General features: G+C 41.4%; 1 long non-coding RNA gene across 13 annotated transcripts in view; it reads right to left on the bottom strand.

The window, feature by feature from the left end:
- LOC102551339 (uncharacterized) overlaps positions 1-24,816 on the bottom strand; it is a 254,334-nt gene that overhangs the window by 132,668 nt on the left and 96,850 nt on the right. For 5 of the 13 annotated variants that reach the window (XR_015637344.1, XR_015637348.1, XR_015637352.1 and 2 more), the window contains one exon: positions 10,209-10,383. The exons of 5 other annotated variants lie outside the window; for them this stretch is intronic. This is a non-coding gene — a long non-coding RNA (uncharacterized LOC102551339). Of the gene's footprint in view, positions 1-10,079; positions 10,384-24,816 lie in introns of those variants that run through there. 3 more of the 13 variants (XR_015637347.1, XR_015637340.1, XR_015637342.1) reach the window with 3 other exon arrangements.

Genomic DNA, 24,816 nt, shown 5'->3' on the forward strand with positions numbered 1-24,816 from the left:
TATCACTATTTGCAGACGACATGATAGTATATTTAAGTGATCCCAAAAGGTCCACCAGAGAACTACTAAAGCTGATAAACAACTTCAGCAAAGTGGCTGGGTATAAAATTAACTCAAATAAATCAGTTGCCTTCCTCTATACAAAAGAGAAACAAGCCGAGAAAGAAATTAGGGAAACGACACCCTTCATAATAGACCCAAATAATATAAAGTACCTCGGTGTGACTTTAACCAAGCAAGTAAAAGATCTGTACAATAAGAACTTCAAGACACTGAGGAAAGAAATTGAAGAAGACCTCAGAAGATGGAAAGATCTCCCATGCTCATGGATTGGCAAGATTAATATAGTAAAAATGGCCATTTTACCAAAAGCAATCTACAGATTCAATGCAATCCCCATCAAAATACCAATCCAATTCTTCAAAGAGTTAGACAGAACAATTTGCAAATTCATCTGGAATAACAAAAAACCCAGGATAGCTAAAGCTATCCTCAACAATAAGAGGACTTCAGGGGGAATCACTATCCCTGAACTCAAGCAGTATTACAGAGCAATAGTGATAAAAACTGCATGGTATTGGTACAGAGACAGACAGATAGACCAATGGAATAGAATTGAAGACCCAGAAATGAACCCACACACCTATGGTCACTTGATTTTTGACAAAGGAGCCAAAACCATCCAATGGAAAAAAGATAGCATTTTCAGCAAATGGTGCTGGTTCAACTGGAGGGCAACATGTAGAAGAATGCAGATCGGCAGACAGAGGAGGCAGCCCCAGGAGCAGCAGGACTTCTGCGCCTGAGACACCGCCACCGCCGGAACCTGAAAGAAACAGACCGGATAAACAGTTCTCTGCACCCAAATCCCGTGGGAGGGAGAGCTAAACCTTCAGAGAGGCAGACAAGCCTGGGAAACCAGAAGAGACTGCTCCCTGCACACACATCTCGGACGCCAGAGGAAAAAGCCAAAGACCATCTGGAACCCTGGTGCACTGAAGCTCCCGGAAGGGGCGGCACAGGTCTCCCTGGTTGCTGCCGCTGCAGAGAGCCCCTGGGCAGCACCCCACGAGCGAACCTGAGCCTCGGGACCACAGGTAAGACCAAACTTTCTGCTGCAAGAAAGCTGCCTGGTGAGCTTGGGACACGGAAGCAGAATTTCTCTAGGAGGCACGGTCTGTGTTTACCGGAAGTCCCACACCCGCGGATCCCGGCCCGCAGCAGCTCTCTGCTCCCAGACCCGGTGAGAGAGAGACCCAACTGCCTGGTCAGGTGGGCACTCCTGAGGCTGCAGAGCGGAAGAGACCACCAACACTGCTCACCCCTGCCCACATCCCTGGCCCAAGAGGAAACTGTATAAGGCCTCTGGGCTCCCGTGGGGGAGGGCCCAGGAGCGGCAGGACTTCTGCGCCTGAGACACCACCGGAACCTGAAAGAAACAGACCGGATAAACAGTTCTCTGCACCCAAATCCCGTGGGAGGGAGAGCTAAACCTTCAGAGAGGCAGACAAGCCTGGGAAACCAGAAGAGACTGCTCCCTGCACACACATCTCGGACGCCAGAGGAAAAAGCCAAAGACCATCTGGAACCCTGGTGCACTGAAGCTCCCGGAAGGGGCGGCACAGGTCTTCCTGGTTGCTGCCGCTGCAGAGAGCCCCTGGGCAGCACCCCACGAGCGAACCTGAGCCTCGGGACCACAGGTAAGACCAAATTTTCTGCTGCAAGAAAGCTGCCTGGTGAACTCAAGACACAGGCCCACAAGAACAGCTGAAGACCTGTAGAGAGGAAAAACTACACGCCGGAAAGCAGAACACACTGTCCCCATAACTGACTGAAAGAGAGGAAAACAGGTCTACAGCACTCCTGACACACAGGCTTATAGGTCAGTCTAGCCACTGTCAGAAATAGCAGAACAAAGTAACACTAGAGATAATCTGATGGCGAGAGGCAAGCGCAGGAACCCAAGCAACAGAAACCAAGACTGCATGCCATCATCGGAGCCCAATTCTCCCGCCAAAACAAACATGGAATATCCAAACACACCAGAAAAGCAAGATCTAGTTTCAAAATCATATTTGATCATGATGCTGGAGGACTTCAAGAAAGACATGAACACACTTAGGGAAGCACAGGAAAACATTAATAAACAAGTAGAGGCCTACAGAGAGGAATGGCAAAAATCCCTGAAAGAATTCCAGGAAAACACAATCAAACAGATGAAGGAATTAAAAATGGAAATAGAAGCAATCAAGAAAGAACACATGGAAACAACCCTGGATATAGAAAACCAAAAGAAGAGACAAGGAGCTGTAGATACAAGCTTCACCAACAGAATACAAGAGATGGAAGAGAGAATCTCAGGAGCGGAAGATTCCATAGAAATCATTGACTCAACTGTCAAAGATAATGTAAAGCGGAAAAAGCTACTGGTCCAAAACATACAGGAAATCCAGGACTCAATGAGAAGATCAAACCTAAGGATAATAGGTATAGAAGAGAGTGAAGACTCCCAGCTCAAAGGACCAGTAAATATCTTCAACAAAATCATAGAAGAAAACTTCCCTAACCTAAAAAAAGAGATACCCATAGGCATACAAGAAGCCTACAGAACTCCAAATAGATTGGACCAGAAAAGAAACACCTCCCGTCACATAATTGTCAAAACACCAAACGCACAAAATAAAGAAAGAATATTAAAAGCAGTAAGGGAAAAAGGTCAAGTAACACATAAAGGGAGACCTATCAGAATCACACCAGACTTCTCGCCAGAAACTATGAAGGCCAGAAGATCCTGGACTGATGTCATACAGACCCTAAGAGAACACAAATGCCAGCCCAGGTTACTGTATCCAGCAAAACTCTCAATTAACATTGATGGAGAAACCAAGATATTCCATGACAAAACCAAATTTACACAATATCTTTCTACAAATCCAGCACTACAAAGGATAATAAATGGTAAAGCCCAACATAAGGAGGCAAGCTATACCCTAGAAGAAGCAAGAAACTAATCGTCTTGGCAACAAAACAAAGAGAATGAAAGCACACAAACATAACCTCACATCCAAATATGAATATAAAGGGAAACAATAATCACTATTCCTTAATATCTCTCAATATCAATGGCCTCAACTCCCCAATAAAAAGACATAGATTAACAAACTGGATACGCAACGAGGACCCTACATTCTGCTGCCTACAGGAAACACACCTCAGAGACAAAGACAGACACTACCTCAGAGTGAAAGGCTGGAAAACAACTTTCCAAGCAAATGGTCAGAAGAAGCAAGCTGGAGTAGCCATTCTAATATCAAATAAAATCAATTTCCAACTAAAAGTCATCAAAAAAGATAAGGAAGGACACTTCATATTCATCAAAGGAAAAATCCACCAAGATGAACTCTCAATCCTAAATATCTATGCCCCAAATACAAGGGCACCTACATACGTAAAAGAAACCTTACTAAAGCTCAAAACACACATTGCACCTCACACAATAATAGTGGGAGATTTCAACACCCCACTCTCATCAATGGACAGATCATGGAAACAGAAATTAAACAGTGATGTCGACAGACTAAGAGAAGTCATGAGCCAAATGGACTTAACGGATATTTATAGAACATTCTATCCTAAAGCAAAAGGATATACCTTCTTCTCAGCTCCTCATGGTACTTTCTCCAAAATTGACCATATAATTGGTCAAAAAACGGGCCTCAACAGGTACAGAAAGATAGAAATAATCCCATGCGTGCTATCGGACCACCACGGCCTAAAACTGGTCTTCAATAACAATAAGGGAAGAATGCCCACATATACGTGGAAATTGAACAATGCTCTACTCAATGATAACCTGGTCAAGGAAGAAATAAAGAAAGAAATTAAAAACTTCTTAGAATTTAATGAAAATGAAGATACAACATACTCAAACTTATGGGACACAATGAAAGCTGTGCTAAGAGGAAAACTCATAGCGCTGAGTGCCTGCAGAAAGAAACAGGAAAGAGCATATGTCAGCAGCTTGACAGCACACCTAAAAGCTCTAGAACAAAAAGAAGCAAATACACCCAGGAGGAGTAGAAAGCAGGAAATAATCAAACTCAGAGCAGAAATCAACCAAGTAGAAACAAAAAGGACCATAGAAAGAATCAACAGGACCAAAAGTTGGTTCTTTGAGAAAATCAACAAGATAGATAAACCCTTAGCCAGACTAACGAGAGGACACAGAGAGTGCGTCCAAATTAACAAAATCAGAAATGAAAAGGGAGACATAACTACAGATTCAGAGGAAATTCAAAAAATCATCAGATCTTACTATAAAAACCTATATTCAACAAAATTTGAAAATCTTCAGGAAATGGACTATTTCCTAGACAGATACCAGGTATCAAAGTTAAATCAGGAACAGATAAACCAGTTAAACAACCCCATAACTCCTAAGGAAATAGAAGCAGTCATTAAAGGTCTCCCAACCAAAAAGAGCCCAGGTCCAGATGGGTTTAGTGCAGAATTCTATCAAACCTTCATAGAAGACCTCATACCAATATTATCCAAACTATTCCACAAAATTGAAACAGATGGAGCCCTACCGAATTCCTTCTACGAATCTACAATTACTCTTATACCTAAACCACACAAAGACACAACAAAGAAAGAGAACTTCAGACCAATTTCCCTTATGAATATCGACGCAAAAATACTCAATAAAATTCTGGCAAACCGAATTCAAGAGCACATCAAAACAATCATCCACCATGATCAAGTAGGCTTCATCCCAGGCATGCAGGGATGGTTTAATATACGGAAAACCATCAACGTGATCCATTATATAAACAAACTGAAAGAACAGAACCACATGATCATTTCATTAGATGCTGAGAAAGCATTTGACAAAATTCAACACCCCTTCATGATAAAAGTCCTGGAAAGAATAGGAATTCAAGGCCCATACCTAAACATAGTAAAAGCCATATACAGCAAACCAGTTGCTAACATTAAACTAAATGGAGAGAAACTTGAAGCAATCCCACTAAAATCAGGGACTAGACAAGGCTGCCCACTCTCTCCCTACTTATTCAATATAGTTCTTGAAGTTCTAGCCAGAGCAATCAGACAACAAAAGGAGATCAAAGGGATACAGATCGGAAAAGAAGAGGTCAAAATATCACTATTTGCAGATGATATGATAGTATATTTAAGTGATCCCAAAAGTTCCACCAGAGAACTACTAAAGCTGATAAACAACTTCAGCAAAGTGGCTGGGTATAAAATTAACTCAAATAAATCAGTTGCCTTCCTCTATACAAAAGAGAAACAAGCCGAGAAAGAAATTAGGGAAACGACACCCTTCATAATAGACCCAAATAATATAAAGTACCTCGGTGTGACTTTAACCAAGCAAGTAAAAGATCTGTACAATAAGAACTTCAAGTCACTGAAGAAAGAAATTGAAGAAGACCTCAGAAGATGGAAAGATCTCCCATGCTCATGGATTGGCAGGATTAATATAGTAAAAATGGCCATTTTACCAAAAGCAATCTACAGATTCAATGCAATCCCCATCAAAATACCAATCCAATTCTTCAAAGAGTTAGACAGAACAATTTGCAAATTCATCTGGAATAACAAAAAACCCAGGATAGCTAAAGCTATCCTCAACAATAAAAGGACTTCAGGGGGAATCACTATCCCTGAACTCAAGCAGTATTACAGAGCAATAGTGATAAAAACTGCATGGTATTGGTACAGAGACAGACAGATAGACCAATGGAATAGAATTGAAGACCCAGAAATGAACCCACACACCTATGGTCACTTGATTTTTGACAAAGGAGCCAAAACCATCCAATGGAAAAAAGATAGCATTTTCAGCAAATGGTGCTGGTTCAACTGGAGGGCAACATGTAGAAGAATGCAGATCGATCCATGCTTATCACCCTGTACAAAGCTTAAGTCGAAGTGGATCAAGGACCTCCACATCAAACCAGACACACTCAAACTAATAGAAGAAAAACTAGGGAAGCATCTGGAACACATGGGCACTGGAAAAAATTTCCTGAACAAAACACCAATGGCTTATGCTCTAAGATCAAGAATTGACAAATGGGATCTCATAAAACTGCAAAGCTTCTGTAAGGCAAAGGACACTGTGGTTAGGACAAAACGGCAACCAACAGATTGGGAAAAGATCTTTACCAACCCTACAACAGATAGAGGCCTTATATCCAAAATATACAAAGAACTCAAGAAGTTAGACCGCAGGGAAACAAATAACCCTATTAAAAAATGGGGTTCAGAGCTAAACAAAGAATTCACAGCTGAGGAATGCCGAATGGCTGAGAAACACCTAAAGAAATGTTCAACATCTTTAGTCATAAGGGAAATGCAAATCAAAACAACCCTGAGATTTCACCTCACACCAGTGCGATTGGCTAAGATCAAAAACTCAGGTGACAGCAGATGCTGGCGAGGTTGTGGAGAAAGAGGAACACTCCTCCATTGTTGGTGGGATTGCAGACTGGTAAAACCATTCTGGAAATCAGTCTGGAGGTTCCTCAGAAAATTGGACATTGAACTGCCTGAGGATCCAGCTATACCTCTCTTGGGCATATACCCAAAAGATGCCTCAACATATAAAAGAGACACGTGCTCCACTATGTTCATCGCAGCCTTATTTATAATAGCCAGAAAATGGAAAGAACCCAGATGCCCTTCAACAGAGGAATGGATACAGAAAATGTGGTACATCTACAGAATGGAATACTACTCAGCTATCAAAAACAACGAGTTTATGAAATTCGTAGGCAAATGGTTGGAGCTGGAAAATATCATCCTGAGTGAACTAACCCAATCACAGAAAGACATACATGGTATGCACTCATTGATAAGTGGCTATTAGCCCAAATGCTTGAATTACCCTAGATCCCTAGAACAAACGAAACTCAAGACGGATGATCAAAATGTGAATGCTTCACTCCTTCTTTAAATGAGGAAAAAGAATACCCTTGGCAGGGAAGGGAGAGGCAAAGATTAAAACAGAGACTGAAGGAACACCCATTCAGAGCCTGTCCCACATTTGGCCCATACATATACAGCCACCCAATTGGACTAGATGGATGAAGCAAAGAAGTGCAGACCGACAGGAGCCGGATGTAGATCGCTCCTGAGAGACACAGCCAGAATACAGCAAATACAGAGGCGAATGCCAGCAGCAAACCACTGAACTGAGAATAGGTCCCCTATTGAAGGAATCAGAGAAAGAACTGGAAGAGCTTGAAGGGGCTCGAGACCCCAAAAGTACAACAATGCCAAGCAACCAGAGCTTCCAGGGACTAAGCCACTACCTAAAGACTATACATGGACTGACCCTGGACTCTGACCCCATAGGTAGCAATGAATATCCTAGTAAGAGCACCAGTGGAATGGGAAGCCCTGGGTCCTGCTAAGACTGAACCCCCAGTGAACTAGTCTATGGGGGGAGGGCGGCAATGGTGGGAGGGTTGGGAGGGGAACACCCATAAGGAAGGGGAGGGGGAGGGGGATGTTTGCCCGGAAACCGGGAAAGGGAATAACACTCGAAATGTATATAAGAAATACTCAAGTTAATAAAAAAAAAAAAAAAAAAAAAAAAAAAAAAAAAAGAATGCAGATCGATCCATGCTTATCACCCTGTACAAAGCTTAAGTCCAAGTGGATCAAGGACCTCCACATCAAACCAGACACACTCAAACTAATAGAAGAAAAACTAGGGAAGCATCTGGAACACATGGGCACTGGAAAAAATTTCCTGAACAAAACACCAATGGCTTATGCTCTAAGATCAAGAATCGACAAATGGGATCTCATAAAACTGCAAAGCTTCTGTAAGGCAAAGGACACTGTGGTTAGGACAAAACGGCAACCAACAGATTGGGAAAAGATCTTTACCAATCCTATAACAGATAGAGGCCTTATATCCAAAATATACAAAGAACTCAAGAAGTTAGACCGCAGGGAAACAAATAACCCTATTAAAAAATGGGGTTCAGAGCTAAACAAAGAATTCACAGCTGAGGAATGCCGAATAGCTGAGAAACACCTAAAGAAATGTTCAACATCTTTAGTCATAAGGGAAATGCAAATCAAAACAACCCTGAGATTTCACCTCACACCAGTGAGAATGGCTAAGATCAAAAACTCAGGTGACAGCAGATGCTGGCGAGGATGTGGAGAAAGAGGAACACTCCTCCATTGTTGGTGGGATTGCAGACTGGTAAAACCATTCTGGAAATCAGTCTGGAGGTTCCTCAGAAAATTGGACATTGAACTGCCTGAGGATCCAGCCATACCTCTCTTGGGCATATACCCAAAAGATGCCTCAACATATAAAAGAGACACGTGCTCCACTATGTTCATCGCAGCCTTATTTATAATAGCCAGAAGCTGGAAAGAACCCAGATGCCCTTCAACAGAGGAATGGATACAGAAAATGTGGTACATCTACACAATGGAATATTACTCAGCTATCAAAAACAACGAGTTTATGAAATTCGTAGGCAAATGGTTGGAACTGGAAAATATCATCCTGAGTGAGCTAACCCACTCACAGAAAGACATACATGGTATGCACTCATTGATAAGTGGCTATTAGCCCAAATGCTTGAATTACCCTAGATCCCTAGAACAAACGAAACTCAAGACGGATGATCAAAATGTGAATGCTTCACTCCTTCTTTAAATGAGGAAAAAGAATACCCTTGGCAGGGAAGGGAGAGGCAAAGATTAAAACAGAGACTGAAGGAACACCCATTCAGAGCCTGCCCCACAGGTGGCCCATACATATACAGCCACCCAATTAGACAAGATGGATGAAGCAAAGAAGTGCAGACCGACAGGAGCCGGATGTAGATCGCTCCTGAGAGACACAGCCAGAATACAGCAAATACAGAGGCGAATGCCAGCAGCAAACCACTGAACTGAGAATAGGTCCCCCGTTGAAGGAATCAGAGAAAGAACTGGAAGAGCTTGAAGGTGCTCGAGACCCCAAAAGTACAACAATGTCAAGCAACCAGAGCTTCCAGGGACTAAGCCACTACCTAAAGACTATACATGGACTGACCCTGGACTCTGTCCCCATAGGTAGCAATGAATATCCTAGTAAGAGCACCAGTGGAAGGGGAAGACCCGGGTCCTGCTAAGACTGAACCCCCAGTGAACTAGACTATGCGGGGAGGGTGGCAATGGGGGGAGGTTTGGGAGGGGAACACCCATAAGGAAGGGGAGGGGGGAGGGTGATGTTTGTCTGGAAACCAGGAAAGGGAATAATACTTGAAATGTATATAAGAAATACTCAAGTTAATAAAAAAAAAAAAAACAAAAAAAAAACCAAAAAAAAAAAAAAGAGTTACAGGAAAATACAACCAAATTGACCCTTTCTTATCTCCTTGTAGAAAGCTCAAGTCGAAGTGGATCAAAGACCTCCACATAGGCACAAGGGAAAATTCCCTGAACAGAACACCAATGGCTTATGCTCTAAGATCAAGAATCAACAAATGGAACCTCATAAAATTGCAAAGCTTCTGTAAGGCAAAGAACACTGACTGTCATTAGGAAAGAACAGCAACCAACAGATTGGGAAAAGATCTTTACCAATCCTACATCCAATAGTGGGCTAATAACTAATGTATACGAAGAACTCAAGAAGTTAAACTCCAGAGAATTAAATAATCATATTAAAAATGGGGTACAGAGCTAAACAAAGAATTCTCAACTGAATATCGAATGGCTGAGACACAGCTAAAGAATTGTTCAACACCCTTAATCATCAGGGAAATGCAAATCAAAACAACCCTGAGATTTCACCTCACACCAGTGAGAATGGCTAAGATCAAAAACGCAGGTGACAGCAGATGCTGGCGAGGATGTGGAGAAAGAGGAACACTCCTCCATTGTTGGTGGGATTGCAGACTGGTACAACCATTCTGGGAATCAGTCTGCAGGTTCCACAGAAAATTGGACATTGAACTGCCTGAGGACCCAGCTATACCTCTCTTGGGCATATACCCAAAAGATGCCCCAATATATAACAAGGACACGTGCTCCACTATGTTCATAGCAGCCTTATTTATAATAGCCAGAAGGTGGAAAGAACCCAGATGTCCCTCAACAGAGGAATGGATACAGAAAATGAGGTACATCTACACAATGGAGCGCTACTCAGCATATACTACCTTTTTTGTACACCTGCTTGCTCTAACTTAGGCCTTTTCCGTCTTGACTAAACGCCTGCTGTATACCGCAGATGGAGGCACAAGACAAAACTGGCAGATGTCTTCTTCGTCCTCATTTCCTGGGCAATGCAGGCGAGAGCATCGTTCTTCTCCACACCTCAGCAGACCCCTTTTCCTGTGGAGGGGTAAACACCCATCTTGTCACTCACAGGAGTCACAGTACATCTCACGGACCCACGCAGATTACCGCCTCACCACTCCTGTGCTTTGGGGCCCATCGTAAGCAGAAAAATGGATACAGGAATCGGGCACTGTGATTCTGCGATTGCAGATCGGAAAGCTCAGAGGACCGCTAAATAACTGGTGGGCCAGGGACATCCACAGCGTAGACTGTGCTGGACAAACGTATAACACAGCCACAGTGAGGTGGAGCGTGACTTCATCACCGCACTCGGAACAGTGTGCAACTTAAAACGGATGGCTTGTTTATGTACGGAATTTTTCCATTTAATATTTTCAAGCTGTGGTTGACTGCTAGCAAGTGAAACGGCTGAAAGGGAAGCCATTAGAGTAACAAACTATACCTTGCCAGACTGACAAACACAAAAGGGTGTCTCTGCGGTTCTGATTTACATTCCCCCCTCACCGCTCGGAGAGCAGAGCGTGTTTTCATAACTCTTCGCTATGCATGAGTTTTCTTGATCAAAATGCTTAATCAAGACTTTTGCCCGTTTTTCTATTGAGTTGTCTTCTCTTATTGATTTACAAGCGTTCTGTACATCGTCTGGACCCACACTGTCACAGCTACACATACTGAAAATACATTTTCTTCTAACACTCCTGTTATTTTAAACTAAAACTAAACAAAGAACTAAACTGCAATCTTTTCCTTTTGCTGGCAGTCTTACTGTGGTCCAGGGACTACCAGGCAGGAGCTCCTGAGATGGGTGGCCTGCGTTTTTTAAGAAAGAACAGGCTTCTGTCGGCATCTTTGTGTCTGTGTCCTGAGAAGGTCACTGAGAAAACCCTTAAAATTAGGACCACCACTTAGTGAGCTAACGTTTGGGGGATGAACAGAGTTACAAACTCCAGGCACTGCCTTCAGAAAGACATTGGGCAGTGTTAGATAAGGCCACCTCCAGCACCAACTTCACGGTGTCTGACTTTTTCAGTCATGTAGGGTCTCATAACCCTAACAGCCTCTTCTTGAAAATATTTTTAAACAAAAGAACATTGTATTTTCATATTTCCCAGATCCCCATAAATTAAATAATCAACCCTAATAGTAGTGTCCCTGGGTTAAAGTTCAAAGCCCAGAATTATAGACAAGGAAAGCAGGGAGACCACAAGAGAACCTTCAGAAAATGAGCACACTTTTAGACGATTGCAATTTTATTTTGTCGTAGCTTATTTGTAAAAATTCCATTTAGTTCAAACTGAAAAAATAAATCATTGATGTATAAGCAACTTGTAGCTGAAGACCTTATTCTAAGAAGTAAGCCATTAACAGTCTGAAAAATGTTTCCACTCCTGTTTTATTATAGGAATAAAGTGTTTATTGACAACTATGAAAGATGCTGAATTTTGTATTGACACAAGACTTCTTTCTCCTTCAGGAAAATGCCTGTTCACTCTAAAATAACTGGGTGGCTGGGGCTCAAAAAAGATTTAGAGCAGAGTCTGCAGGGGTAGTCCGTTTTCACAGCCTTTGCCTGTGAGTTACTAGTTATAGGACATGGGTGAGTCACTTTGTTTTTCTCGTGTATAAGATGAGACACAAGTGACCCCTCCCCAAACTTGTCTATAAGACCCCACTCTCTATTCAAAAGGGTCTGTATCCCATGCTTGGCTCACTTTATGCTGCTCCTGCTGCCATGATTCCTGCAGCTTCTTGCCCACATAATCCAGACAGCTTTGTGTAGCTGCCAATGTAACAAAATCACACGTGATGTCCTTTACTCACTCTGTAAGCACACACTCTGTGTCTCAGTCCTCACATTTGTAAAATGCAGATTATAAAAGTATCTCTTCCCATGACGGTTATGAGGAGGGACAAAGGAGGAACACGCCTTCACTTGGCAGATGGTATTCTATAGCATTTGCTATTCAATAAGATGCTATTCAATAAGCATATATTCTCTATGCCTTAAGAACAAAAACAACATATTCTTAAATTTAACCTTGATGAACTACTTTAAGATCTTAACTGATTTCTCAAGCCAGCTTTTTGAGGGCCAGTCTATCCTTCTTATAGCTACCAGTAGAAGACAGATGAAATGTAAATTTGATTCATCAGAGCCCTAATTGAAATCTTTCAAACACTCTTGACACTCAAAATAAATTCCTAGGTTCTCAGTATTGCGTGAAATGCTTCCTTTGAACTGACCTCACCTACCCCTGTACATCCTCTCTCCTCATTCCTATGGTGTCAAACTACTATGGACACTGTGGAACCCCAAGATGCTCACCACCATTCCACCTTCTTCCAGCTTCCTGTTTCCACTGATGAAATTCTTCCCATCCCCAAAGAGAAAAAAATAAACCCTCCAATTTGGCCACTTTACCTGACTTAATTAGGAATCAACTACTAGAGAAAGCCTTTGCTCATTCTTCCTCCAGACAGGTGCCCCTATGAAGCCCTAAATCTGGAGGTAATGCCCACGATCCTCTAAATCTGTGTGCATCTCCTCACCATCGCAGTATAACAAAATTATTATTATGACTCTGGAGGCAATTAAACCTGGGTTTAAACCCTAATTTCTTCAGTCACTTATTTACAGTATGACTCTGAGAAAAACCTCTGGGACTGGTGTCTCAGTTTCCCATCTCCAAGATGAAGATTAAAGTATCCAGGCTATGGGGGTTAGAGGAAGGTGTCAGGTGCCTCGAACTGGAGTTATAGATGGTTGTAAACCACCATGGGAATGCTGGGAACCAAGCCGAGAGCATCTGTAAGAGCAACAGGGTCTCTGAATCCTTCCTTCTAGCCTCTGTGATAACTCTTAATAAACCCTGCTTCTACCTTGCATAACTGAGAGTCTGTGTCTTTATCATCTTCATTTGCATGTAATGACAAATTTGGAGCCATGATCTGTAAGTGTGTTTTTCACACCTACTTTAATAAGCCTTCCACCTCTCCTCTAGCACACCACCCATCAGAAGTACTAGGAAAGAAAGGTTATTAGGATAGGAAGCAGGGAAGTGGAACTGTTTAGAAACAGTTCTTTGGGGGAATTCCAATCTTCATTGTTCTGAGATCAGTCCACTAGCAAACACCAAACATGAACCAGCAGCTGTAATCCAGTCCACTCAGCAATCACAGGAATCAGCAAGGGCAGTTCGATCCAGGAGAAACCACAAGGCTCACTAATAGTCTGAGTTCATGAGTTCCTTGGTGAGTTTTTTCTCTATGCACTCACCACAAGTGAAGTTCAGCAATACAATGTAAGGTGAACCAACACATGCTTGTTAACATTGAAGAACAGCAAGGCAAAGCAAGGCAAAGCAAGGCAAACCAATGCTCTAGCTCCCACTGTCTGTGGGATCATATTTATATTTCTGCTAAATATCATGTGTCCTTTCACATGTTCACTATAGCAAAACATCTTTTCACCTGTGTGTTCCAGCAAAGTGTCATTTGACATAACTGACTTTCCAAAAAAAGCCAGAAGTTTCCACTTTAATGACCCAGGTTGATCTATGATGATCCTGAGTATCCAGCATCTTAGATCATGAACAACTGGACCATAAGATGTCATATTCTATTCAAAAACCTGTAATAATACATACTGTATTTAGTTTTATGTTTTTATGTCTCTGACTCCCTACACTGAACCCAAGCATAATTTCTTGTTCATTTTTGTTTAATTCCTAGCATTAAACAATGAGCTTTACATTGTGCTTGACAGTTCGCTCCTGAATATGCAACTAAAGGACATTTGCATCTGGCACTGGAGCATCTGTAATATCAACAGTCAGGAGACTGAGGCCAAAGAGCTATGAACTTGAGGTCAGTTTAAATAAACTACATAGAGAAATCCTGACTCTTACTCCATTTCTTGTTGCAGTAATCAAGCACCTGACAAAAAGTAATTTAGGGAAGGGAAGATTGTTTTGGCTCAGTGTTTGAGTGTACAACCCATTGTGGAGTGAAAAGAAGACCAACAGGAGCATGAGGTAGCTACTCACACCACAACCACAGCCAGGAGACAGAGAGAGAGGTGAACTCTGGTGCTCAGCTTGCTTCTCCTGAATATAGTCTAGAACTCTAGCACAAAATATCATAGCTCACCTTTAGGGTTGGTCTTCCAATTTCAATTTGCCTGATCTAGATAATTCCTGACAGACATCCTCAAACACTTGTCCCTTAGGTAAATCTAGAGGCTGTCAAATTGACAATCAATATTAACCATTATAAACTACCTCAACCCAAAGGTTGAGGATATAACTTGGTCATGCAATAAATAAAGCCATGGCTCCATCTGCCTGTGCTGCTTCAGAGAGTGAGAGAGATGGAGACAGCAGGACTTTGCTATGCTAACCTACTAAGTCCTTCAGTATTCACTTAAATTCTGCTGAGATACAGGATTGATTGAACTTGATAAATGACTATGGAAAAAAAGGGAAGAAAGAAATATTTACATAAACTTAATAGAACTCATCATAAAAGCAGAAATAGAAAAAGATGGCTTGAAAATTAAAGAAGTCTGGAAGCCAAGAGGAAACCTCAAGTGGATTTAAAGGTGAAATGATTGAGGTACCTAATATATACAAGCAAGTTGTCAGTGTGGGCAATACAGTCCGGAAGCTGGATCCCGTCCATTTTCAGCTGTGATTTTTGAAGCTGGGACAACTGTTAAAGGGATATGACCACCTACTGTGCTCAAGTGACCACAGTGACTTCCCACGGGTTTCTCCAAGAAGGAGCTGAGGAATGAATCCCCCAGGGTCTCGGAGAGTGATTGGGTATAACAGTCTGTGAGGAAATGAAATTTCAGTTTGTCAAGAGCACTGGGAAAAAGAAGAAGAGGACCCTTGCATGAGCGACATAGCAGAGGCCATTAAAAGGCCTTCCATCCAATCCTGGCATCAAAATACCAGCCTGAACATGCCTTTTGATGTTTCCTCCACTTCTGCCCTGGCCTCTTGTTGCATTTGTTTGAGGAGCTGATGAAGCCCTTAAGAGGGGACTATCGGTGCCTGTCAGATCTATAGGAGCTATGTTGGAACTACTCTGATGAAGGGTAGGTCTGGAAAGACTGAGGAAAATGATGGGTTTTGTTGTTCTTTTTTTTTTATTTCCACACTATTCTTCCTTGAACTATCTCAATGAAGAACTGACATAGACTCTGTTTTAGAGACTATTCATTTCAAGCAACACCAGGAGGTTTTCACGTGCCATTAATTGTGCAAAATGCTTAGAATAAAAATGCAAATATGACAAGTTTCCAGCCTTTAAGTATAGCTCCTTACACAGCAGAAAAAATAGGAATGTGTAATTAATTAACATGAAATGAAATGTCTCTCAGTGGTGATATGGTTAGTAGCAGGCTGGGAACAGGAGGAAGGGATGAGGATGCAGGAGAATCCTAGGAGAAGACATTTGAAATGACACTTCGACGGATATTGGGGAAAATAGGGTAAGATAGGCTACCCTCTGAAAACAAAAGAAACATCAAGCATTGCACAGTAAACACTAAGAATCTCATATGCACAGAGAGGCGGGGAAATGCATAGAGATAATGAACACAAGTGCAGACCGACAGGAGCCGGATGTAGATCTCTCCCGAGAGACACAGCCAGAATACAGCAAATACAGAGGCGAATGCCAGCAGCAAACCACTGAACTGAGAATAGGACCCCCGTTGAAGGAATCAGAGAAAGAACTGGAAGAGCTTGAAGGGGCTCGAGACCCCATATGTACAACAATGCCAAGCAACCAGAGCTTCCAGGGACTAAGCCACTACCTAAAGACTATACATGGACTGACCCTGGACTCTGACCTCATAGGTAGCAATGAATAGCCTAGTAAGAGCACCAGTGGAAGGGGAAGCCCTGGGTCCTGCTAAGACTGAACCCCCAGTGAACTAGACTGTGGGGGGGAGGGCGGCAATGGGGGGAGGGTTGGGAGGGGAACACCCATAAGGAAGGGGAGGGGGAAGGGGGATGTTTGCCCGGATACCGGGAAAGGGAATAACACTCGAAATGTATATAATACTCAAGTTAATAAAAAAAAAAAAAAGAAACCTTGAAGAGTATACAAAGTCATTTTGTTGTGCTAACAACTTGCAATCACATTTTTAAAACATGGATTTTTATTTGGATTCTGGAAGCCATCACAGGCTGCCATGGGCAAAATCAATCAGATCTCAGGATCAATTAGAAAGATGGCAGATCTGAACCAGAGACTTTAGTTTGTGTAAAGAAGGGTATGCTAATAGGAGGGAAAAGGAAAAACATACACAAAACTATGATCTATCTGTAGAATTTGAGGTGCTCCATTTCCAAGTGAATACAAGAATAATTTCCAAGATTGGGCAGCTGGGACAGTTCTAGATGAATAGTGTTTTTTTTTCTTGCTACCAGACACCAGGCATTGGCTACACCTTCCCTTTTCTCCTGGGAAGATAATTATGCCTGTACTGTGCCCTTTCTTACAGAATGGACAGTGCACACACTGTCTATCTTAAAGTCTAGCTATAATTATTCCCCCATAAGTTTTGCAAACCAAGGGGTTAAAAAAGAAAAGCAAAGAAATTCAACAACAAAATCTTGGTTTTTAAAGCTCAGAATCATTTGAGCCAACTGTTGCCATGGTTTCCAGAATCTGAAATCAACATTTCAAGGTAATCCCATGATCTAGGTATTGCTGCGGCATTCAGGTACCAAGGAACAATCAAAGTGCCATACCCCATTAGTGACAGAACTCTGCAAAGGCTGTGCGGGTGCCTCAAATTGGTATTCAGCTTAATCACTGATGCTGTATTACTAATTATAGCGTGACACCATGCAAAAGTGAGACTTCTTAAAAGGCTGGCAAATGGCGTTATTTTAATAAGTCATTAGGAAATTGCCTTTTGAGGACGCAATGAAAGTACAAGTTTCTCAATTAGAGGAATTATGTGGAATTGATGAGATATTTGAGCATGCATGATCTGCAGCTAGCAATCCATTTGAAGCAGACCAAGCCATTGGGAGGGCCGGCTAATGAGATCCAAGATGATCCGATTCACTGTAGGAGAAAAATGATAATGGAGACTATAAAGAGAAAGCATTACACAAATGCCTCTCTCCCAGCTACACCCATCAAAGCCTGGTTGGCCTTCACCTTCTATTTTAGAACTAAAATAAAGATGTCAAGATGGGCCTAATTTTTGAGAGCCGTGGCCAACTTTGTCTAATAAGTATGAACAAGAAAAAGAAACAATACTGATTTAGCTGGATAACCTAAATGCTGTATCAATATGTTGGGGGTGATGTTTGTAAATTGAGGAAGAGGCATTTGAAATGGAAAGCAGTATGAGACATTATAACAAATTTATGAGTTGAAAAATCATATTTCGCTTCCAAAGTTCTCATCCACAGAAATTCATTCCTGAATTTGAAAGAGCATAGGGTAGCTCTTAACACATAAACATGTAATTCTATATTGAGAGCAGGAGAAACACACTTCTCCAGAATGAAATTTTTTGCCTGGAAATTGGTAGCCCTGGTCGGTCATTTCCGCCAAGGTACAGAGAGCAATAATTCAGTAGGTTTAGAAAAGCCTGCTCAACCTCAATGTGCAAAAGCTTCTTCAAAATCTTTTAATTGCTTCCAGTCTCCATCTGCACCCTGGAGTTAACCCTGTGGAACAGCTCACCATACACAAATCCCACCAGAGATAGGTGGTCTCCCAGGAGTGCTGACTCTTCTAAGTCCACAGGTGAGATGAACATTTTTGCTTCAATAACTGGCCAAAGAGGGACCTGCCAGAAGACCACAGATACCAGGAACCTCAGAGCAACTGGGGACAGGATCCTTCCGGTCTCTGTCTACACCCAGGAGTTAACCCTGTGGTAGAGCTCTCCAGACCCAAATCCAGCCCAGAGAAAGCTGATCTCCCAGGAGCTCTCACTCCCATGGGAGGGACAAGCTCCAGTGAGAGACAATAAAACCAGCTGACACCAGAGAAAACGAGATGACAAGAGGCAAGCATAGGAATATAAGCAACAGAAACCAAGGCTACATGGCATCATCAGAAAACAATTCTCAAACTACAGCAAGTCTTGGATACCCCAACACACCAGGAAAGCAAGCTTCAGATTTAAAATCACATCTCATGATGATGATAGAGGACTTTTAAAAGGACATAAATAACTCACTTAAAGAAATACAAGAGATAACATGTAAACAAGCAGAAGCCTTTAAAGAGGAAACATAAAAATCCCTTAAATAATTACAGGAAAACACAACCAAACAGGTGAAGAGATTGAACAAAACCATCCAGGATATAAACATAGAAATAGAAGCAATAAAGAAATCACAAAGGGAGAAAATCCTGGAGACAGAAAACCTAGGAAAGAGATCAGGAGTCATAGACACAAGCATCACCAACAGAATACAAGAGACTGAAGAGAAAATCTCAGGGACAGAAGATACCATAGAAAATATTGACACAGTCAAAGAAAAGGCAAAAAATGCAAAAAGTGCTGAACCCAAAGCATCCAGGAAATTAGGACAAAATGAGAAGGCCAAACCTATGGATAATAGGTATAGAAGAGAGCAAAAATTCCCAACTTGAAGGGCCAGTTCATATCTTCAACAAAATTAGGGAAGAAAGCTTCCCTAATCTAAAGAAAGAAATGCCTATGAACATACAAGAAGCCTACAGAACTGCAGACACATTGGACCATAAAAATAAAATTGCTCCTATCACATAATAGTCAAAATACCAAATACACTGGATAAAGAAAAAAATATTAAAAGCAGTAAGGGGAAAGAGTCAAATAACAAATAAAGGCAAACCTATCAGAATTGCAACAGACTTCTCAACAGAGACTATGAAAGTTAGAAAATCCTGGGCAAATGTCATACAGACCCTAAGAGAGCACAAATGCCAGCCAAAGCTACTGTATCCAGCAAAACTCTCAATTAACATAGATGGAGAAAGCATGATATTACATGAAAAAAAACCACATTTTTTTTATTAACTTGAGTATTTCTTATATACATTTCGAGTGTTATTCCCTTTCCCAGTTTCCGGGCAAACATCCCCCTCCCCCTCCCCTTTCTTATCGGTGTTCCCCTCCCCATCCTCCCCCCATTGCCGCCCTCCTCCCAACAATCTAGTTCACTGGGGGTTCAGTCTTAGCAGGACCCAGGGCTTCCCCTTCCACTGGTGATCTTACTAGGATATTCATTGCTACCTATGAGGTCAGAGTTCAGGGTCAGTCCATGTATAGTCTTTAGGTAGTGGCTTAGTCCCTGGAAGCTCTGGTTGCTTGGCATTGTTGTTCATAAGGGGTCTCGAGCCCCTTCAAGCTCTTCCAGTTCTTTCTCTGATTCCTTCAACGGGGGTCCTATTCTCAGTTCAGTGGTTTGCTGCTGGCATTCGCCTCTGTATTTGCTGTATTCTGGCTGTGTCTCTCAGGAGCAATCTACATCCGGCTCCTGTCGGTCTGCACTTCTTTGCTTCATCCATCTTGTCTAATTGGGTGGCTGTATATGTATGGGCCACATGTGGGGCAGGCTCTGAATGGGTGTTCCTTCTGTCTCTGTTTTAATCTTTGCCTCTCTCTTCCCTGCCAAGGGTATTCTTGTTCCCCTTTTAAAGAAGGAGTGAAGCATTCACATTTTGATCATCCGTCTTGAGTTTCATTTGTTCTAGGCATCTAGGGTAATTCAAGCATTTGGGCTAATAGCCACTTATCAATGAGTGCATACCATGTGTGTTTTTCTGTGATTGGGTTACCTCACTCAGGATGATATTTTCCAGTTCCAACCATTTGCCTACGAATTTCATAAAGTCATTGTTTTTGATAGCTGAGTAATATTCCATTGTGTAGATGTACCACATTTTCTGTATCCATTCCTCTGTTGAAGGGCATCTGGGTTCTTTCCAGCTTCTGGCTATTATAAATAAGGCTGCGATGAACATAGTGGAGCACGTGTCTTTTTTATATGTTGGGGCATCTTTTGGGTATATACCCAAGAGAGGTATAGCTGGATCCTCAGGCAGTTCAATGTCCAATTTTCTGAGGAACCTCCAGACTGATTTCCAGAGTGGTTGTACCAGTCTGTAATCCCACCAACAATGGAGGAGTGTTCCTCTTTCTCCACATCCTTGCCAGCATCTGCTGTCACCTGAGTTTTTGATCTTAGCCATTCTGACTGGTGTGAGGTGAAATCTCAGGGTTGTTTTGATTTGCATTTCTCTTATGATTAAAGATGTTGAACATTTCTTTAGGTGTTTCTCAGCCATTCGGCATTCCTCAGCTGTGAATTCTTTGTTTAGCTCTGAACCCCATTTTTTAATAGGGTTATTTGTCTCCCTGCGGTCTAACTTCTTGAGTTCTTTGTATATTTTGGATATAAGGCCTCTATCTGTTGTAGGATTGGTAAAGATCTTTTCCCAATCTGTTGGTTGCCGTTTTGTCCTAACCACAGTGTCCTTTGCCTTACAGAAGCTTTGCAGTTTTATGAGATCCCATTTGTCGATTCTTGATCTTAGAGCATAAGCCATTGGTGTTTTGTTCAGGAAATTTTTTCCAGTGCCCATGTGTTTGAGATGCTGCCCTAGTTTTTCTTCTATTAGTTTGAGTGTATCTGGTTTGATGTGGAGGTCCTTGATCCACTTGGACTTAAGGTTTGTACAGGGTGATAAGCATGGATCGATCTGCATTCTTCTACATGTTGACCTCCAGTTGAACCAGCACCATTTGCTGAAAATGCTATCTTTTTTCCATTTGATGGTTTTGGCTCCTTTGTCAAAAATCAAGTGCCCATAGCTGTGTGGGTTCATTTCTGGGTCTTCAATTCTATTCCACTGGTCTATCTGTCTGTCTCTGTACCAATACCATGCAGTTTTTATCACTATTTCTCTGTAATACTGCTTGAGTTCAGGGATAGTGATTCCCCCTGAAGTCCTTTATTGTTGAGGATAGTTTTAGCTATCCTGGGTTTTTGTTATTCCAGATGAATTTGCAAATTGTTCTGTCTAACTCTTTGAAGAATTGGATTGGTATTTTGATGGGGATTGCATTGAATCTGTAGATTGCTTTTGGTAAAATGGCCATTTTTACTATATTAATCCTGCCAATCCATGAGCATGGGAGATCTTTCCATCTTCTGAGGTCTTCTTCAATTTCTTTCTTCAGAGTCTTGAAGTTCTTATTGTACAGATCTTTTACTTGCTTGGTTAAAGTCACACTGAGGTACTTTATATTATTTGGGTCTATTATGAAGGGTGTCGTTTCCCTAATTTCTTTCTCGGCTTGTTTCTCTTTTGTGTAGAGGAAGGCTACTGATTTATTTGAGTTAATTTTATACCCAGCCTCTTTGCTGAAGTTGTTTATCAGCTTTAGTAGTTCTCTGGTGGAACTTTTGGGATCATTTAAATATACTATCATATCATCTGCAAATAGTGATATTTTGACTTCTTCTTTTCCGATCTGTATCCCCTTGACCTCCTTTTGTTGTCTGATTGCTCTGGCTAGAACTTCAAGAACTATATTGAATAAGTAGGGAGAGAGTGGGCAGCCTTGTCTAGTCCCTGATTTTAGTGGGATTGCTTCAAGTTTCTCTCCATTTGGTTTAATGTTAGCAACTGGTTTGCTGTATATGGCTTTTACTATGTTTAGGTATAGGCCTTAAATTCCTATTCTTTCCAGGACTTTTATCATGAAGGGGTGTTGAATTTTGTCAAATGCTTTCTCAGCATCTAATGAAATGATCATGTGGACAAAACCACATTTACACAAAATCTTTCCACAAATCCAGCCCTTCAAAGGATAATAGATGGAAAACTCCAACACGAGGAGGGAAACTACACCCTAGAAAAAGCAAGAAAGTAATCTTCTTTCAACTAACCCAAAAGAAGATAGTGACACAAACATAATTCCTCCTCTAACAACAAAAATAACAGAAACAACAATTACTCTTCCTTAGTATCTCTTAGCATAAATAGACTCGATTCCACAATAAAAAGACATAAACTAACAGACTGGAGATGTAAAGAGGACCTGGCATTTTGCTGCATACAGGAAACACACCTCCAAGACAAAGACAGACACTACCTGGAAGTAAAAGGCTGGAAAATTTTTTTCCAAGTGAATGGTCCCCCCAAAAAAACAAAGTTGGAGTAGCCATTCTAAGATCAAATAAAATTGACTTTCAACCAAAAGTTATTAAAAAAGATAAGGAAGGACACTTCATACTTATCAAGGGAAAAATCTACCAAGATGAACTCTGAACATCTATGTTCCAAATGCAAGGGCACCCACATAAAAGAAACTTATGTTCATTCATAAAAGGAACTAAAGTTCAAAGCACACATTGTATCTCACACAATAATAGTGGGAAACTTCAACACCCTGCTCTTATCAATGGACAGATCATGGAAACAGAAAATTAGCAAAGACACAGTGAAACTAACAGAAGTTATGAACCAAATTGAATTAACAGATAACTATAGAATATTTCCTCCTAAAACAAAAGAATATAACTTCTTCTCGGCACCTCATGGTACCTTATCCTAAATTGACCATAAAATCAGTAACAAAACAGGTCTCAACAGACACAAGATAGAAATAATCCCATGCATCCTATGACATGATCACAAACTAATAAGGCTGGTCTTCAATAACAACAAAAACAACAGAAAACCCACATACACATGGAAGCTGAACAATGCTCTACTCAATGATAACTTAGTCAAGGAAGAAATAAAAAAAATAATGACTTTTTAGAATTTAATGAAAATGAAGGCATAACATACCAAAGCTTATGGGACACAATGAAAACAGTACTAAGAGGAAAACTCATAGCTCTGAGTGCCTCCAAAAAGAAACAGATGAGGATGCTTGCAGCCAACCCTGGACTGAGTACAGGGTCCCCAATGAAGGAGTGAGAGAAAGGACTGAAGGTGCTGAAGGGGTTTGCAACCCTTAGGAAGAACAACAATATCAACCAACCAGACCTTCCAGAGCTCCCAGGGACTAAACCACCAACCAAAGAGTACACATGGTGCGACCCATTGCTGCAGCTGCATTTGTAGCAGAGGATGGCCTTGTTGAACGTCAGTGAAAGTAAGGCCCTTGTTCCTGTGAATGCTGGATGCCCCAGGTAGGGCAATGCCACATCAGGGAATCAGGAGGGAATGGGTGGGTGGGGCAGTATCCTCATAAAAGCAGGAGTTGGGGAGATGGGATAGGGGGTTTCCTGAGGGCAGGCCGTGAAAAGGGATAACATTTGAAATGTAAATAAATAAAGTACCAAATAAAAATTTTTAATTATGTTCTCTAATTTTTTTGGATGGTTTTGTCTGTTCGACAGATGTGCTGCCAAGGTCCCCATTTTAACCTGTGTGGGGAAAAAAATAACTGAAGCCAAGCAGGTTCAATAGGCCATCAGTAAACTAGAGTGTGACAAAAAAACTCTCAAGATACAGAGTTTTATGTGTGCACACAAATATACACACATGAATATGTTGTAGATATGTAAATATCAACCATCCTTAGGAGATGGCATGGTGACATTAAAGGGAAGGTGTAAATGGCTCAGAGCCTGAAAAGGAAACTTCTCCCTAAAACATTGGGGCAAAGTCTGTGTTATCTTCTAGATTATCAACAGTAACATGGGCTCTCTTGGAATAAAACTCTGCAATAAGATTCATAAAAATTAAAACTATTTTCATTCAGTGTCTGATTTGTAGTCTGAAGACTTTTGTAGTCTGTAGCTTCGGTCTGTCATCAGAGCCAACTTCTGTGAGTGACTGGGCTGCTCGCAGATGAAGGGGAACAGATGTCGTTAGAAGCAGCAAGGGACTTGTGAGACGTTTGACATAACTCAAACATTTTGACTCTGAGATGCGACTGGATGGTGACTTACAAGCCCTAACATTACTGTCAGGTAATTTATGAGTTTATTTTTCAATGGATGACTGTGGGACAGCTCAGGAGAAATAGAAGAAAGAGGAAGAAAACAAAGATATAGTAAAGCTATTGTAATGGCGAAAAACAACAAGAAAAACAAGTGGAACTCATTCGGGCTACACTGCACCTGGGAGAGAAGAAATGATGGCCCCTTTACATCCGACTCTCACAAGTCTATTTGGAGAGCTGAGAGGTCTGTAGGAGGCACTTCAGTCTACTATTTTGTTTTGTGTATTGTTTAGAATAAGAACTCAACTGTGAAATGTATAGAAATTACCTCTGAAACTAGGGAAAATGTTTGTGTTTCTTTTGTTTTGTTGTTGTTGTTTTGTTGGTTTCTTTTTTACTTTTGTTTTTTTTATGACAGTTAATGGGAGTCCACAGTGAAGATAAACTAAGTCATAGGCTGCTGTAGTAATAGAAAAACGTAGGTTCACACAGCATTTCTAAACATTCAGCAAGTCTGAATAAAATAC

The sequence above is a fragment of the Rattus norvegicus genome, chromosome 14 (assembly GCF_021556685.1).
Source record: "Rattus norvegicus strain SHRSP/BbbUtx chromosome 14, alternate assembly SHRSP_T2T, whole genome shotgun sequence".
Lineage (NCBI taxonomy): Eukaryota > Metazoa > Chordata > Mammalia > Rodentia > Muridae > Rattus > Rattus norvegicus.